This window comes from Salmo salar, chromosome 11 (assembly GCF_965601325.2).
Source record: "Salmo salar chromosome 11, fSalSal1, whole genome shotgun sequence".
Classification (NCBI taxonomy): domain Eukaryota; kingdom Metazoa; phylum Chordata; class Actinopteri; order Salmoniformes; family Salmonidae; genus Salmo; species Salmo salar.
This window is the reverse complement of record NC_138301.1, coordinates 38,503,959-38,519,926: the sequence shown is the minus strand read 5'-3', so window position 1 is coordinate 38,519,926 and position 15,968 is coordinate 38,503,959.

Below are 15,968 nucleotides of genomic sequence, written 5' to 3'. Positions count from 1 at the left end.
CTACAATAGGGCTGTGGTTTAAATGTGCCCTATATAGGGAATAAGGTGCCCGTGACAGTGCATGGGGTTTAACAGTGTCTGGGTATCGGGCATAGGCAATGACTCAAAGGTAAAGGCACAGGAGACAAGAGCGCAATGCAAACAAAGAGGCTTTTATTGAGAAAAAGCTAATTAAACCCTGGCTCTTTCAGAGCTGTACAAGGTTCAGACTAAACTCATATCCCTTTCATACACATACCAACATCCCTCAAATGTACCATGCCTGATAGTTTTACCCCAGCTCTGTGGTATATATGAAAGGGGTTGGGGGTAAAATAAAATAAAAATTAAAGCCACCTAAAGACCTAGTCATGATTTCTGCATTTTCACAGACCCTGTAACCAAAATACAGGTATCGGGTCTGGGTGAATGGTTCTCTGCTTTTTTTCAGGTAAATTCATTAACACTTAAATTGTTTAACGCCTCCCTAATTTGAAATGCAAAACCTACCGACCCTCCCAATTTGGCAGTTACCTACTGATAAGCGTAAAAGGGGTATACAGTGCCTTCAGAAAGAATTCACACCCCTTGTACCCTACACATACAATTATCTATAAGGTCCCTCAGTCAAACACAGATTCAGCCACAAAGACCAGGGAGGTTTTCCAATGCCTCGCAAAGAAGGGCACCTATTGGTAGATGGGTAAAAAAACTAAAAGCAGACATTGAATATCCCTTTGAGCATGGTGAAGTTTTTAATTACTCTTTGGATGGTGCATCAATACAACTAGTCACTACAAAAATACAGGCGTCCTTCCTAACTCAGTTGCCGGAGAGGAAGGAAACTGCTAAGGGATTTAATGGCTATGATAGGATTACACTGAGGATGGATCAACAACGTTGTAATTACTCCACAATACTAATCTAAATGACAGAGGGAAAAGAAGGAAGCCTGTACAGAATAAAAATATTCCAAAAACATGCATCCTGTTTGCAACATGGCACTAAAGTAATACTGCGAAGAATGTGGCAAAGCAATTCACTTTTTGTCCTGGATACAAAGTGTTATGTTTGGTGCAACACATTAAGAAGTACCACTCTCCATATTTTCAAACATAGTGGTGGCTGCATCATGTTATGGGTATGCTTGTAATCCTTAAGGATTGGGGAATTTTTCAGGATAAAAAATAAACCGAATGGAGTTAAGCACAGGCAAAATCCTGGAGGAAAACCTGGTTCCGACTGCTTTCCACCAGCCACTGGAAGATTATTTCGTCTTTCAGCAGTTCAATAACTTAAAAGATAAAGGCTAAGTCTACACTGGAGTTGCATACCAAGAAGACAGTGAATGTTCCTGAGTGACCTAGTCACAGTTTTGACTTAAATTTGCTTGAAAATCTATGGTAAGACTTGAAAATGGCTGTCTAGCAATGATCAATTACCAACTTGACTGAGCTTAAAGATTTTGAAAAATAATAATGTGCAAATATTGTACTATCCAAGTGTGCAAAGCTCTTAGAGACTTACCCAGAAAGACTCACAGCTGTATTCGCTGCTAAAGGTGATTCTAACATGTAATGACCCAGGGGTGCGAATACTTATGTAAAGGAGATATTTCTGTATTTAATATTCAATACACTTGCAAAAATGCCTAAAAACAGTTTCTCTTTGTCATTATGGGGTATTGTGTATAAACGGGTGAGACAAAATAAATATTGAATCAATTTTGAATTCAGTCTAACACAACAAAATGTGGAATAAGTTGAGGGGTATGAATATTTTCTGAAGGCTCTGTACCTGCAAGAAATTGGTAAAATAAGGGTCTGTTTGAAAGGGGGTCATAAAAACATTGCCTTATATTGTTTACAGGTAATATAGCATATCTTCTGTCTGAAATGGGTATTAAAAATCAAAAGCATAAAGCCAACAGAGCTAGCCTAAAGCATGAAGCCAACAGAGCTAGCCTAAAGCATGAAGCCAACAGAGCTAGCCTAAAGCATGAAGCCAACAGAGCTAGCCTAAAGCTTAAACCAGCAAACATAAAAGTCCCAGCCATAGACGGGTTGGTTGTTTAGCTACAAAACTGACGTGTGTGCAACTATAGGGCTAAACAGACAGGGTTGGCTTAGACTGTTAATATGTCAACTATAGGGCTAAACAGACAGGGTTGGCTTAGACTGTTAACATGTCAACTATAGGGCTAAACAGACAGGGTTGGCTTAGACTGTTGACAACATGTCAACTATAGGGCTAAACAGACAGGGTTGGCTTAGACTGTTAATATGTCAACTATAGGGCTAAACAGACAGGGTTGGCTTAGACTGTTAACATGTCAACTATAGGGCTAAACAGACAGGGTTGGCTTAGACTGTTAACATGTCAACTATAGGGCTAAACAGACAGGGTTGGCTTAGACTGTTGACAACATGTCAACTATAGGGCTAAACAGACAGGGTTGGCTTAGACTGTTAATATGTCAACTATAGGGCTAAACAGACAGGGTTGGCTTAGACTGTTAACATGTCAACTATAGGGCTAAACAGACAGGGTTGGCTTAGACTGTTGACAACATGTCAACTATAGGGCTAAACAGACAGGGTTGGCTTAGACTGTTAATATGTCAACTATAGGGCTAAACAGACAGGGTTGGCTTAGACTGTTAACATGTCAACTATAGGGCTAAACAGACAGGGTTGGCTTAGACTGTTGACAACATGTCAAATATAGGGTAAAACATACCTGATTATGAAACCTCTCAGCAAATTACTAATTCTTCCTTGAAGGAAACTTGGATCTCTTCTATTCAAATGCGATCAGAAAACAATGACTTTTCAATGCTTGAACAAAACAAAGCTCCTTCAAAACAGATTGCTTTAATCATGTTGATATTGAATGCTTGCCTCGTTTCCCAAACAAACCAGTATGTGCAGCACTATAACCATGTAACTGTGGTGTTGTGTAAAGCAGAGGGACTACAATGACACACACAGCCAGGGGGTTGTGTTGGAGACATCACACTTTTAGTGCAGATTGCCAGGAGCAGCCTATTACACACATAAACCCTTTCAGGACGGACGGACGGACAGACAGACGGACACAGAATGACTGATCAGTCTCAGAAACATCAGAGATTCTGTCGAAAAAAACACACACTTGCACACACATATACACACACACGCAAAAAACTATTTCATATCACACACATCCACTCCAGCAGTCCTGTCAGAGGGACTGGCACAGCGGTGTGAAAGTGGGGGATCAGAACAGGAGAATAGAGGAGGTTCTAACATAACACCCTAATGTTCCTCTACTGGCTGGGACAATGCCTCTGTTGTTCCTCAGAGCTGCATGCTGTTTAATGTCTCTCTCTCTCTCTCTCTCTCTCTCTCTCTGGGAGATTTGGCTTAGTCAGGAGCAAAGCCTCCCCAGGACGTTGCTGATTGCCTGCCTGCTTCACAAAAACCACAAGTGTTTGTGTGTGCGTGCATGTGTGCATGAGAGAGAGAGCTTTTAGTTGCACTGGCATTGAATCCCGACCCCAGTCTTCCCACGTCCCCAATGTCACTCACCCTAGTGTCCCCAATGTAACTCATCCTAGTGTCCCATGTCACTCACCCTACTGTCCCCAATGTCACTCACCCTAGTGTCCCCAATGTAACTCAACCTACTGTCCCCAATGTAACTCACCCTACTGTCCCCAATGTAACCCACCATACTGTCCCCAATGTAACCACCCTACTGTTCCCAATGTAACTCATCCTAGTGTCCCCAATGTAACCCACCCTACTGTCCCCAATGTAACTCATCCTAGTGTCCCCAATGTAACTCATCCTAGTGTCCCCAATGTAACTCAACCTAGTGTCCCCAATGTAACTCATCCTAGTGTCCCCAATGTAACTCATCCTAGTGTCCCCAATATAACCCACCCTACTGTCCCCAATGTAACCCACCCTACTGTCCCCAATGTAACTCATCCTAGTGTCCCCAATGTAACCCACCCTACTGTCCCCAATGTAACTCATCCTACTGTCCCCAATGTAACTCATCCTAGTGTCCCCAATGTAACCCACCCTACTGTCCCCAATGTAACTCACCCTACTGTCCCCAATGTAACTCATCCTAGTGTCCCCAATGTCACTCACCCTACTGTCCCCAATGTAACCCACCCTACTGTCCCCAATGTAACTCATCCTAGTGTCCCCAATGTCACTCACCCTACTGTCCCCAATGTAACTCATCCTAGTGTCCCCAATGTAACCCACCCTACTGTCCCCAATGTAACTCATCCTAGTGTCCCCAATGTAACCCACCCTAGTGTCCCCAATGTAACTCATCCTAGTGTCCCCAATGTAACCCACCCTACTGTCCCCAATGTAACTTACCCTACTGTCCCCAATGTAACCCACCCTAGTGTCCCCAATGTAACTCATCCTAGTGTCCCCAATGTCACTCACCCTACTGTCCCCAATGTAACTCATCCTAGTGTCCCCAATGTAACCACCCTACTGTCCCCAATGTAACTCATCCTAGTGTCCCCAATGTAACCCACCCTAGTGTCCCCAATGTAACTCATCCTAGTGTCCCCAATGTAACCCACCCTACTGTCCCCAATGTAACTTACCCTACTGTCCCCAATGTAACCCACCCTACTGTCCCCAATGTAACTCATCCTAGTGTCCCCAATGTCACTCACCGTACTGTCCCCAATGTAACTCATCCTAGTGTCCCCAATGTAACCCACCCTACTGTCCCCAATGTAACTTACCCTACTGTCCCCAATGTAACCCACCCTAGTGTCCCCAATGTAACTCATCCTAGTGTCCCCAATGTCACTCACCCTACTGTCCCCAATGTAACTCATCCTAGTGTCCCCAATGTAACCCACCCTACTGTCCCCAATGTAACTCATCCTAGTGTCCCCAATGTAACCCACCCTAGTGTCCCCAATGTAACTCATCCTAGTGTCCCCAATGTAACCCACCCTACTGTCCCCAATGTAACTTACCCTACTGTCCCCAATGTAACCCACCCTACTGTCCCCAATGTAACTCATCCTAGTGTCCCCAATGTCACTCACCGTACTGTCCCCAATGTAACTCATCCTAGTGTCCCCAATGTAACCCACCCTACTGTCCCCAATGAAACTCATCCTAGTGTCCCCAATGTAACCCACCCTACTGTCCCCAATGTAACTCATCCTAATGTCCCCAATGTAACCACCCTACTGTCCCCAATGTAACTCATCCTAGTGTCCCCAATGTAACCCACCCTAGTGTCCCCAATGTAACCCACCCTAGTGTCCCCAATGTAACTCATCCTAGTGTCCCCAATGTAACTCATCCTAATGTCCCCAATGTAACCACCCTATTGTTCCCAATGTAACTCATCCTAGTGTCCCCAATGTCACTCACCCTACTGTCCCCAATGTAACTCATCCTAGTGTCCCCAATGTAACCCACCCTACTGTCCCCAATGTAACTCAACCTAATGTCCCCAATGTAACTCATCCTAATGTCCCCAATGTAACTCACCCTACTGTCCCCAATGTAACCCACCCTACTGTCCCCAATGTAACTCATCCTAGTGTCCCCAATGTAACTCATCCTAGTGTCCCCAATGTAACTCATCCTAGTGTCCCCAATGTAACTCATCCTAGTGTCCCCAATGTAACTCATCCTAATGTCCCCAATGTAACTCATCCTAATGTCCCCAATGTAACTCAACCTAATGTCCCCAATGTAACTCATCCTAATGTCCCCAATGTAACCCACCCTACTGTCCCCAATGTAACCCACCCTACTGTCCCCAATGTAACTCATCCTAGTGTCCCCAATGTCACTCACCCTACTGTCCCCAATGTAACTCATCCTAGTGTCCCCAATGTAACCCACCCTACTGTCCCCAATGTAACTCATCCTAGTGTCCCCAATGTAACCCACCCTAGTGTCCCCAATGTAACTCATCCTAGTGTCCCCAATGTAACCCACCCTACTGTCCCCAATGTAACTTACCCTACTGTCCCCAATGTAACCCACCCTAGTGTCCCCAATGTAACTCATCCTAGTGTCCCCAATGTCACTCACCCTACTGTCCCCAATGTAACTCATCCTAGTGTCCCCAATGTAACCCACCCTACTGTCCCCAATGTAACTCATCCTAGTGTCCCCAATGTAACCCACCCTAGTGTCCCCAATGTAACTCATCCTAGTGTCCCCAATGTAACCCACCCTACTGTCCCCAATGTAACTTACCCTACTGTCCCCAATGTAACCCACCCTACTGTCCCCAATGTAACTCATCCTAGTGTCCCCAATGTCACTCACCGTACTGTCCCCAATGTAACTCATCCTAGTGTCCCCAATGTAACCCACCCTACTGTCCCCAATGTAACTTACCCTACTGTCCCCAATGTAACCCACCCTAGTGTCCCCAATGTAACTCATCCTAGTGTCCCCAATGTCACTCACCCTACTGTCCCCAATGTAACTCATCCTAGTGTCCCCAATGTAACCCACCCTACTGTCCCCAATGTAACTCATCCTAGTGTCCCCAATGTAACCCACCCTAGTGTCCCCAATGTAACTCATCCTAGTGTCCCCAATGTAACCCACCCTACTGTCCCCAATGTAACTTACCCTACTGTCCCCAATGTAACCCACCCTACTGTCCCCAATGTAACTCATCCTAGTGTCCCCAATGTCACTCACCGTACTGTCCCCAATGTAACTCATCCTAGTGTCCCCAATGTAACCCACCCTACTGTCCCCAATGAAACTCATCCTAGTGTCCCCAATGTAACCCACCCTACTGTCCCCAATGTAACTCATCCTAATGTCCCCAATGTAACCACCCTACTGTCCCCAATGTAACTCATCCTAGTGTCCCCAATGTAACCCACCCTAGTGTCCCCAATGTAACCCACCCTAGTGTCCCCAATGTAACTCATCCTAGTGTCCCCAATGTAACTCATCCTAATGTCCCCAATGTAACCACCCTATTGTTCCCAATGTAACTCATCCTAGTGTCCCCAATGTCACTCACCCTACTGTCCCCAATGTAACTCATCCTAGTGTCCCAAATGTAACCCACCCTACTGTCCCCAATGTAACTCAACCTAATGTCCCCAATGTAACTCATCCTAATGTCCCCAATGTAACTCACCCTACTGTCCCCAATGTAACCCACCCTACTGTCCCCAATGTAACTCATCCTAATGTCCCCAATGTAACTCAACCTAGTGTCCCCAATGTAACTCATCCTAGTGTCCCCAATGTAACTCATCCTAGTGTCCCCAATGTAACTCAACCTAATGTCCCCAATGTAACTCATCCTAATGTCCCCAATGTAACTCAACCTAATGTCCCCAATGTAACTCAACCTAATGTCCCCAATGTAACTCATCCTAATGTCCCCAATGTAACCCACCCTACTGTCCCCAATGTAACTCAACCTAGTGTCCCCAATGTAACTCATCCTAGTGTCCCCAATGTAACTCAACCTAATGTCCCCAATGTAACTCATCCTAATGTCCCCAATGTAACTCAACCTACTGTCCCCAATGTAACTCATCCTAGTGTCCCCAATGTAACCCACCCTAGTGTCCCCAATGTAACTCAACCTACTGTCCCCAATTTAACTCAACCTACTGTCCCCAATGTAACTCATCCTAGTGTCCCCAATGTAACTCAACCTACTGTCCCCAATGTAACTCAACCTAGTGTCCCCAATGTAACTCATCCTAGTGTCCCCAATGTAACTCAACCTAATGTCCCCAATGTAACTCATCCTAATGTCCCCAATGTAACTCAACCTAATGTCCCCAATGTAACTCATCCTAATGTCCCCAATGTAACTCACCCTACTGTCCCCAATGTAACCCACCCTACTGTCCCCAATGTAACTCAACCTAGTGTCCCCAATGTAACTCATCCTAGTGTCCCCAATGTAACTCAACCTAATGTCCCCAATGTAACTCATCCTAATGTCCCCAATGTAACTCAACCTACTGTCCCCAATGTAACTCATCCTAGTGTCCCCAATGTAACTCAACCTACTGTCCCCAATGTAACTCAACCTACTGTCCCCAATGTAACTCAACCTACTGTCCCCAATTTAACTCAACCTACTGTCCCCAATGTAACTCATCCTAGTGTCCCCAATGTAACTCAACCTACTGTCCCCAATGTAACTCAACCTAGTGTCCCCAATGTAACTCATCCTAGTGTCCCCAATGTAACTCAACCTAATGTCCCCAATGTAACTCATCCTAATGTCCCCAATGTAACTCATCCTAATGTCCCCAATGTAACTCATCCTAATGTCCCCAATGTAACTCATCCTAGTGTCCCCAATGTAACTCAACCTAATGTCCCCAATGTAACTCATCCTAATGTCCCCAATGTAACTCAACCTAATGTCCCCAATGTAACTCAACCTAATGTCCCCAATGTAACTCATCCTAGTGTCCCCAATGTAACTCAACCTAATGTCCCCAATGTAACTCATCCTAATGTCCCCAATGTAACTCAACCTACTGTCCCCAATGTAACCCACCCTAGTGTCCCCAATGTAACTCAACCTAATGTCCCCAATGTAACTCAACCTAATGTCCCCAATGTAACTCATCCTAATGTCCCCAATGTAACTCATCCTAATGTCCCCAATGTAACTCATCCTAATGTCCCCAATGTAACCCACCCTAGTGTCCCCAATGTAACTCAACCTAACATGCGGAGGGCCAACGTTTTCCACCGTAGTGTAAAACGTATCCTGACCCGTTTGGTTTAGAATTCAGAAATGGCCTCAAACAAAGGCTGTAACCACAGTCTGGTGAATATCTCAGTTCAAATTCAAGATTTTTTTTTCAAGTTTCATGGTCTCCTTCTTTCTGACAGTTGAAAAAAATGCTGCCCGATTTCTTCGAGGAATACATTGCAGAATGAATACTGTTCAGGAGCCGCAGGGGGGTGACCCCAGGATTTAACCCCCTCTGCTTATCACACCCTTCTGGCCCAATGCACACCACTGCCCATCTTAGTGTGGTAGCCACTCATCCCCTCCCAGGGGCCTTGTGGTAGCCACTCATCCCTTCCCAGGGGCCTTGTGGTAGCCACTCATCCCCTCCCAGGGGCCTTGCTACACTCTGCAACGGAGTCCATGATCCAGAGCCGCAACTGGGTTTGAACGTGCGACCTTGTACTTATGGGGTGAGATCCTTACACCTGAGCCACAGAGCGTCAAGCGTCAGATACTTCTCTTCGTAATAGACATTTCCAGTAACGTACAACAAATGAGGATCACACTCACAACCTAGTGGAGGAAGGCAGGGACTTAACCACAAACCCACTGACTTCTTCATATTTCATACACTTCTCTTTGTATGGTTGACGTTGAGAATTGTGGAAACATACAGAAAGCACCAGAGGTAAGATCTGAGCCCACAACCTAGTGGATGGAAGGCAGGGACTTAACCCCTGAACCACAGACTTCAGTTAGATAGGGTAGTATCAACGTAAGATGCGTTGATACTACCCTATCTCTACTGACCATGAGGACAGGAGATACATTCAGTGGGTTGGAGATGAGTTGGGTTATTCATCTGTGTCTCACCTTGAGCTCTGACTTTAGTAAGGTAGGAGGGATAGACTCACATAAACAGTCATACAGAGAGAGAGAGAGAGAGAGAGAGAGAGAGAGAGAAGAGAGAGAGAGTGCGAGAGCGAGAGCGAGAGAGAGAGCGAAGGAGAAAAGGAACGAGAGAGAGAGAGAAAGAGGAGAAAAGCAATGAGAGAGAGAGAGAGAAAGAGGAGAAACCAACGAGACAGAGCGGAGAAAAGCAACGAGAGAGAGAGAGCGACGGAGAAAAGGAAGAAGCGAGAGGGCTGACATGCCAAGCGAGAGAGAGAGCGAAGGAGAAAAGGAACGAGAGAGAGAGAGAGAGAGGAGAAAAGGAATAGAGAGAGAGAGAGAGAGAAGGAGAAAAGGAATGAGAGAGAGAGAGAGAGAGAGAGAGAGAGAGAGAGGAGAAAAGGAATGAGAGAGAGAGAGAGAGAGAGAGAGAGAGAGAGAGAGAGAGAGAGAGAGAGAGAGAGAGAGGAGAGAGAGAGAAGGAGAAAAGGAGAGAGAGAGAGAGAGAGAGAGAGGAGAAAAGCAACGAGCGAGAGCAGAGAAAAGCAATGAGAGAGAGCAGAGCGACGGAGAAAAGGAAGAAGCGAGAGGGCTGACATGCCAAGTCTCATAAAAGCAAGGGTTATGCTCTACATTATTGCATGTTACTGTCATCATATGCATGAAATCTGAAAGTATACTTCAGCTGGTCTTCTTTCTCCCCCAGTCAGAGGAAATGTGGAATAAATTGCGCTCTCTGCTGTTAAGTTGCGCTCTCTGCTGTTATACATGGGTGCAAGTCTTGTGGAGAACTGGAATTCACAGCGAGCTGTCAATCACATGTATGGATCCTAAAGTTGTTCTTTACCACCAACTACTGTACAAGAGGTTAACTAAAGAAGGTTAACTAAAGTATGGTTAACTAAAGTATGGTTAACTAAAGTAAGGTTAACTAAAGTAAGGTTAACTAAAGTATGGTTAACTAAAGTATGGTTAACTAAAGTAAGGTTAACTAAATAAGGTTAACTAAAGAAGGTTAAATAAAGTAAGGTTAACTAAAGTATGGTTAACTAAAGTAAGGTTAACTAAAGAAAGTTAAATAAAGTATGGTTAACTAAAGAAGGTTAAATAAAGTATGGTTAACTAAAGTAAGTTAAATAAAGTATGGTTAACTAAAGTAAGGTTAACTAAAGAAGGTTAAATAAAGTATGGTTAACTAAAGTACGGTTAACTAAAGAAGGTTAAATAAAGTATGGTTAACTAAATAAGGTTAACTAAAGAAGGTTAAATAAAGTATGGTTAACTAAATAAGGTTAAATAAAGTATGGTTAACTAAAGTAAGTTAAATAAAGTATGGTTAACTAAAGTAAGGTTAAATAAAGAAGGTTAAATAAAGTATGGTTAACTAAAGTACGGTTAACTAAAGTACGGTTAAGCTCTAGAGAAAGAGCCTTGGAGAAAGGGTTAGTGGTCAATCTGGAATTCAGCCTATATCTTAACAGGCTCTGAGGAGACATGGTCATGGGATGAAGCTTCCCTTAGGTACAGATCTAGGATCAGATCACCCTCCCAAAATCCTAACCTCATCTATTAGAAGGAAAAAACACAAATCTAAACTTAGATCAGTGTTTAAAGTAAACTTTATCCTACTTCAAGACAAGAGAAGGATTGAGACATGGACCTAAATAGCTGCATCTCTCCTAGAGTATCCTACAAGTCTTTACTTCCAACATTGCAGGAGGGAATTGATATGACTTGACACATAGGTGTTACTTCCCCTCACTTGGAGGGCACCTTGCACACACGCACGCACGCACGCACGCACGCACGCACGCACACACACACACACACACACACACACACACACACACACACACACACACACACACACACACACACACACACACACACACACCTCCAGGTGGTTGCCAGCTCTCTGGGACGCAGCCTGCAGGGAGAGAGGACCCAAGACCAGAGAGAGGGAGGGATAGATGAAGCAGAGAGAGGGGGAGAACATAAAGGAGGAGGAAGACAGAGGTGAAAGAGGGAATGAGGACTAAGGTTAGAGGGAAGGATTTAGGAAGGGAGAGAATGAGGACCATGGGTGGGAGAGAGAGACAAGTAGGCAGGGAAAGGAAGAAGGGAGAGAGCAGGGATGAGAGGGAGAGAGGCAGAGAACAGGGATGAGAGAGAGTGAAAAGGAGGGAGGGAGGGAAAGGGGTTACAGTAGGATTCAGTCTTACGGTCCAAGACCTTCTGTATAATGAGCCAGCAGAGACTGAGCCAAGCTCATGGAGTTAGACACACACACACACACACACACACACACAAACACACACAAGGGAAGGAGGAGGCTTACACACATTCATTAATACAAACGGGGGGAAAGTTGTGAAGAAAGTCACACTCACAAGCACACACATACACAGAGCCTAAAATCGGCATACTCACATACTACACACACACATTCATTGACCCAAGCAGGAGAAAGGAAGGAAGAGGCACACACACTCGGAGAAAGTAAGAGGGAAAGAAACACACAGAAGGGAGCCCTGAAGAAGCGAAGTGGCCTGGACTGAACCCACAGGCTCCCCTCCTCATGGTCCTCTCAACAGCTAACAATTACACCCCTCTCCAATCCACCATTACCCTGGATACTCTTCTCCCCTCTCTCTTCATCTCTCCATTTCCCTCTCTCTGTTCCCCATCTTTCTCTCTTCCCTCCCTTTATTTCTCTCTCTACCTCCTTCTCTCCCTCTTCTTCCCCCCTCTCTTTCCCTTTCCCCTCCCTCTCCTACCCCCATCTCTTTCTCTCTTCCCTGCCTCTCCTACCCCTTCCCCTCCCCCTCACTCCCTTCTCTCACCCTCTCCCCTCTAGTCTATCCCATTACCCCAGAGCCCTGGAATCAACTAGGGCCCCTGGAGAGTCTTGAAGAGCCTTAAAATTCTCAGCACATCCATTCACCAGGCATAAGTGTTCCATTTCCATCCTGTCCACCCTAATTGTACCATCATTCAACTTTCTGCCTCCCCTTCTCTCTCTTTCCTCTCACTCTTGTCTTTCTTTGTCTGTCTCTTTTGTTCTCTCTCCTTTTCTCTTTCCCTTTTTCTTTAACCCTGTCTGTCTCTCTTGTTTTCTCTTTATCTCCTGCTCTCTCTACCTTTCTCTGACCTTACCTTTTATTCAAGCCGTTTCTCTCTCTCATGGAGAAAGTCTTTTGGAGACGAGGCATTACTGAAACTCACACAGAGAACAATGCGGTGGAAAATCCATCAATTCCTCTTTAAAGAAACTCTTTTTTTACATGTCTTCACTTTGTGAATTCTGTTTCCATGTGTTAAAACCATCTTTATTCTATAGTTTATATTTGTTTAGTTAACCTTACTTTAGTTCACCTTACTTTAGTTCACCTTACTTTAGTTAAACTTTACTTTATTTAACCTTATTTAGTTCACCTTACTTTAGTTAAACTTTACTTTATTTAACCTTATTTAGTTCACCTTACTTTAGTTCACCTTACTTTATTTAACCTTACTTTATTTAACCTTATTTAGTTAAAACTTCTGATATTGGCAGAAAGCTTAAATTCTTGTTAATCTAACTGCACTGTCCAATTTACTGTAGCTAGTACTAAACTGCACCTTGGCTGGAATAATACATTATGGCCTTTCTTTTGCATTTCAAAGATGGTACAAAAAAAATACAAAAGAACGGTTGTTTTTTTCTTTGTATTATCTTCTACCAGATCTATTGTGTTATATTCTCCTACATTCCTTTCACATTTCCACAAACTTCAAAGTGTTTCCTTTCAAACGCTACCAAGAATATGCATATCCTTGCTTCAGGGCCTGAGCTAATGGCAGTTAGATTTGGGTATGTCATTTTGGTTGAAAAATTGAAAAAAGGGGCGGATCCTTAACTTAGGTCAGAATTAGCCCCAAAGTGTCTCAAAGTAGGAGTGCTGATCTAGGATCAGGTCCTCCCAGTCTTATTCATTGTGATCTGAAAAGGCAAAACTGATCCGGAAGGAACAGAAAAAAACACTCAGAAACAGAGTGAAACGGAGGTATTACCTGAACTTGTCCAATAACAAACCCTCATTTTCATTTTCCCTTGCAATGCATTTAGAAACGTTTTTCTGTGCTCTTATGAACACGACCCATGTGTATTTAATTCAGAAGTAGAGCTGTTTGACTGACTGGAGATTAGATCAGTATAGGATTCTACACTGCCCTCTTCTGTCTGACTACCTGATAAACTGATTAATGTTGAAGGTTTCCCAACATTTCATGTAATTAGATGGTGCCAATCTTTCCCATTGAAACAGCTTGTGGCAGGGGTCTAACGTTATGCAGGCTAGGGGATTTCCACTTAGCCTGTTACATTTAACATTTACATTTAAGTCATTTAGCAGACGCTCTTATCCAGAGCGACTTACAAATTGGTGCATTCACCTTATAATATCCAGTGGAACAACCACTTTACAATAGTGCATCTAAATCTTTTAAGGGGGGGGGGGGGGGGGTTAGAAGGATTACTTTATCCTATCCCAGGTATTCCTTAAAGAGGTGGGGTTTCAGGTGTCTCCGGAAGGTGGTGATTGACTCCGCTGTCCTGGCGTCGTGAGGGAGCTTGTTCCACCATTGGGGTGCCAGAGCAGCGAACAGTTTTGACTGGGCTGAGCGGGAACTGTGCTTCCTCAGAGGTAGGGAGGCGAGCAGGCCAGAGGTGGATGAACGCAGTGCCCCTGTTACTTCGGTTGTTGCTATCCTTAACATACAGTGCCTTGCAAAAGTATTCATCCCCCTTAGCGTTTTTCCTATTTTGTTGCATTACAACCTGTCATTTAAATTGATTTATATTTGGATTTCATATAATGGACATACACAAAATAGCTCAAATTGTGAAGTGAAATGAAAAAAATTACTTGTTTTGAAAAATTCAAAAAAATGAAAAACAGAAAAGTGGTGCGTGCATATGTATTCACCCCCTTTGCTATGAAGCCCCTAAATAAGATCTGGTGCAACCAATTACTTTCACACATTTCGTTAAATAAAGTCCACCTGTGTGCAATCTAAGTGTCACATGATCTCAGTATATATACACCTGTTCTGAAAGGCCCCAGAGTCTGCAACACCACCAAGCAAGGGACACCATGAAGACCAAGGAGCTCTCCAAACAGGTCAGGGACAAAGTTGTGGAGATGTACAGATCAGGGTTGGGCTATAAAAAAAATATCTGAAACTTTGAACATCCCACAGAGCACCATTAAATCCATTAAAAAAATTGAAAGAATATGGCACCACAACAAACCTGCCAAGAGAGGGATGCCCACCAAACCCCACGGACCAGGCAAGGAGGGCATTAATCAGAGAGGCAACAAAGAGACCAAAGATAACCCTGAAGGAGCTGCAAAGCTCCACAGCAGAGATTGGAGTATCTGTCCATAGGACCACTTTAAGCCGTACACTCCACAGAGCTGGGCTTTATGGAAGAGTAGCCAGAAAAAAAGCCATTGCTTAAAGAAAAAAAATAAGCAAACATGTTTGGTGTTTGCAAAAAGGCATGTGGGAGACTCCCCAAATATATGGAAGAAGGTCCTCTGATCAGATGAGACTAAAATGTAGCTTTTTGGCCATCAAGGAAAACGCTATGTCTGGAGCAAACACAACACCTCGCATCACCCCGAGAACACCATCCCCACATTGAAGCATAGTGGTGGCAACATCATGCTGTGGGGATATTTTTCATCGGCAGGGACTGGGAAACTGGTCAGAATTGATGGATGGCGCTAAATACAGGGATATTCTTAGGGAAACCTGTTTCAGTCTTCCAGAGATTTGAGACTGGGACGGAGGTTCACCTTCTAGCAGGATAATGACCCTAAGCATACTGCTATAGCAACACTCGAGTGGTTTAAAGGGAAACATTTAAATGTCTTGGAATGGCCTAGTCAAAGCCCAGACCTCAATCCAATTGAGAATCTGTGGTATGACTTAAAGATTGCTGTACACCAGCAGAACCCATCCAACTTGAAGGAGCTGGAGCAGTTTTGCCTTGAAGAATGGGCAAAAATCCCAGTGGCTAGATGTGCCAAGCTAATAGAGACAAACCCCAAGAGACTTGCAGCTGTAAGGTGGCTCTACAAAGTGTTGACTTGGGGGGGTGAATAGTTATGCACGCTCAAGTTCTGTTTTTTTAACTTATTTCTTGTTTGTTTCACAATAAACAAATATTTTTCATCTTCAAAGTGGTAGGCATGTTGTGTAAATGAAATGCAAACCCCCCAAAAAGCAATTTCAATTCCAGGTTGTAAGGCAACAAAAAAGGAAAAATGCCAAGGGGGGTGAATACTTTCGCAAGCCACTGTAAGCCCTTAACC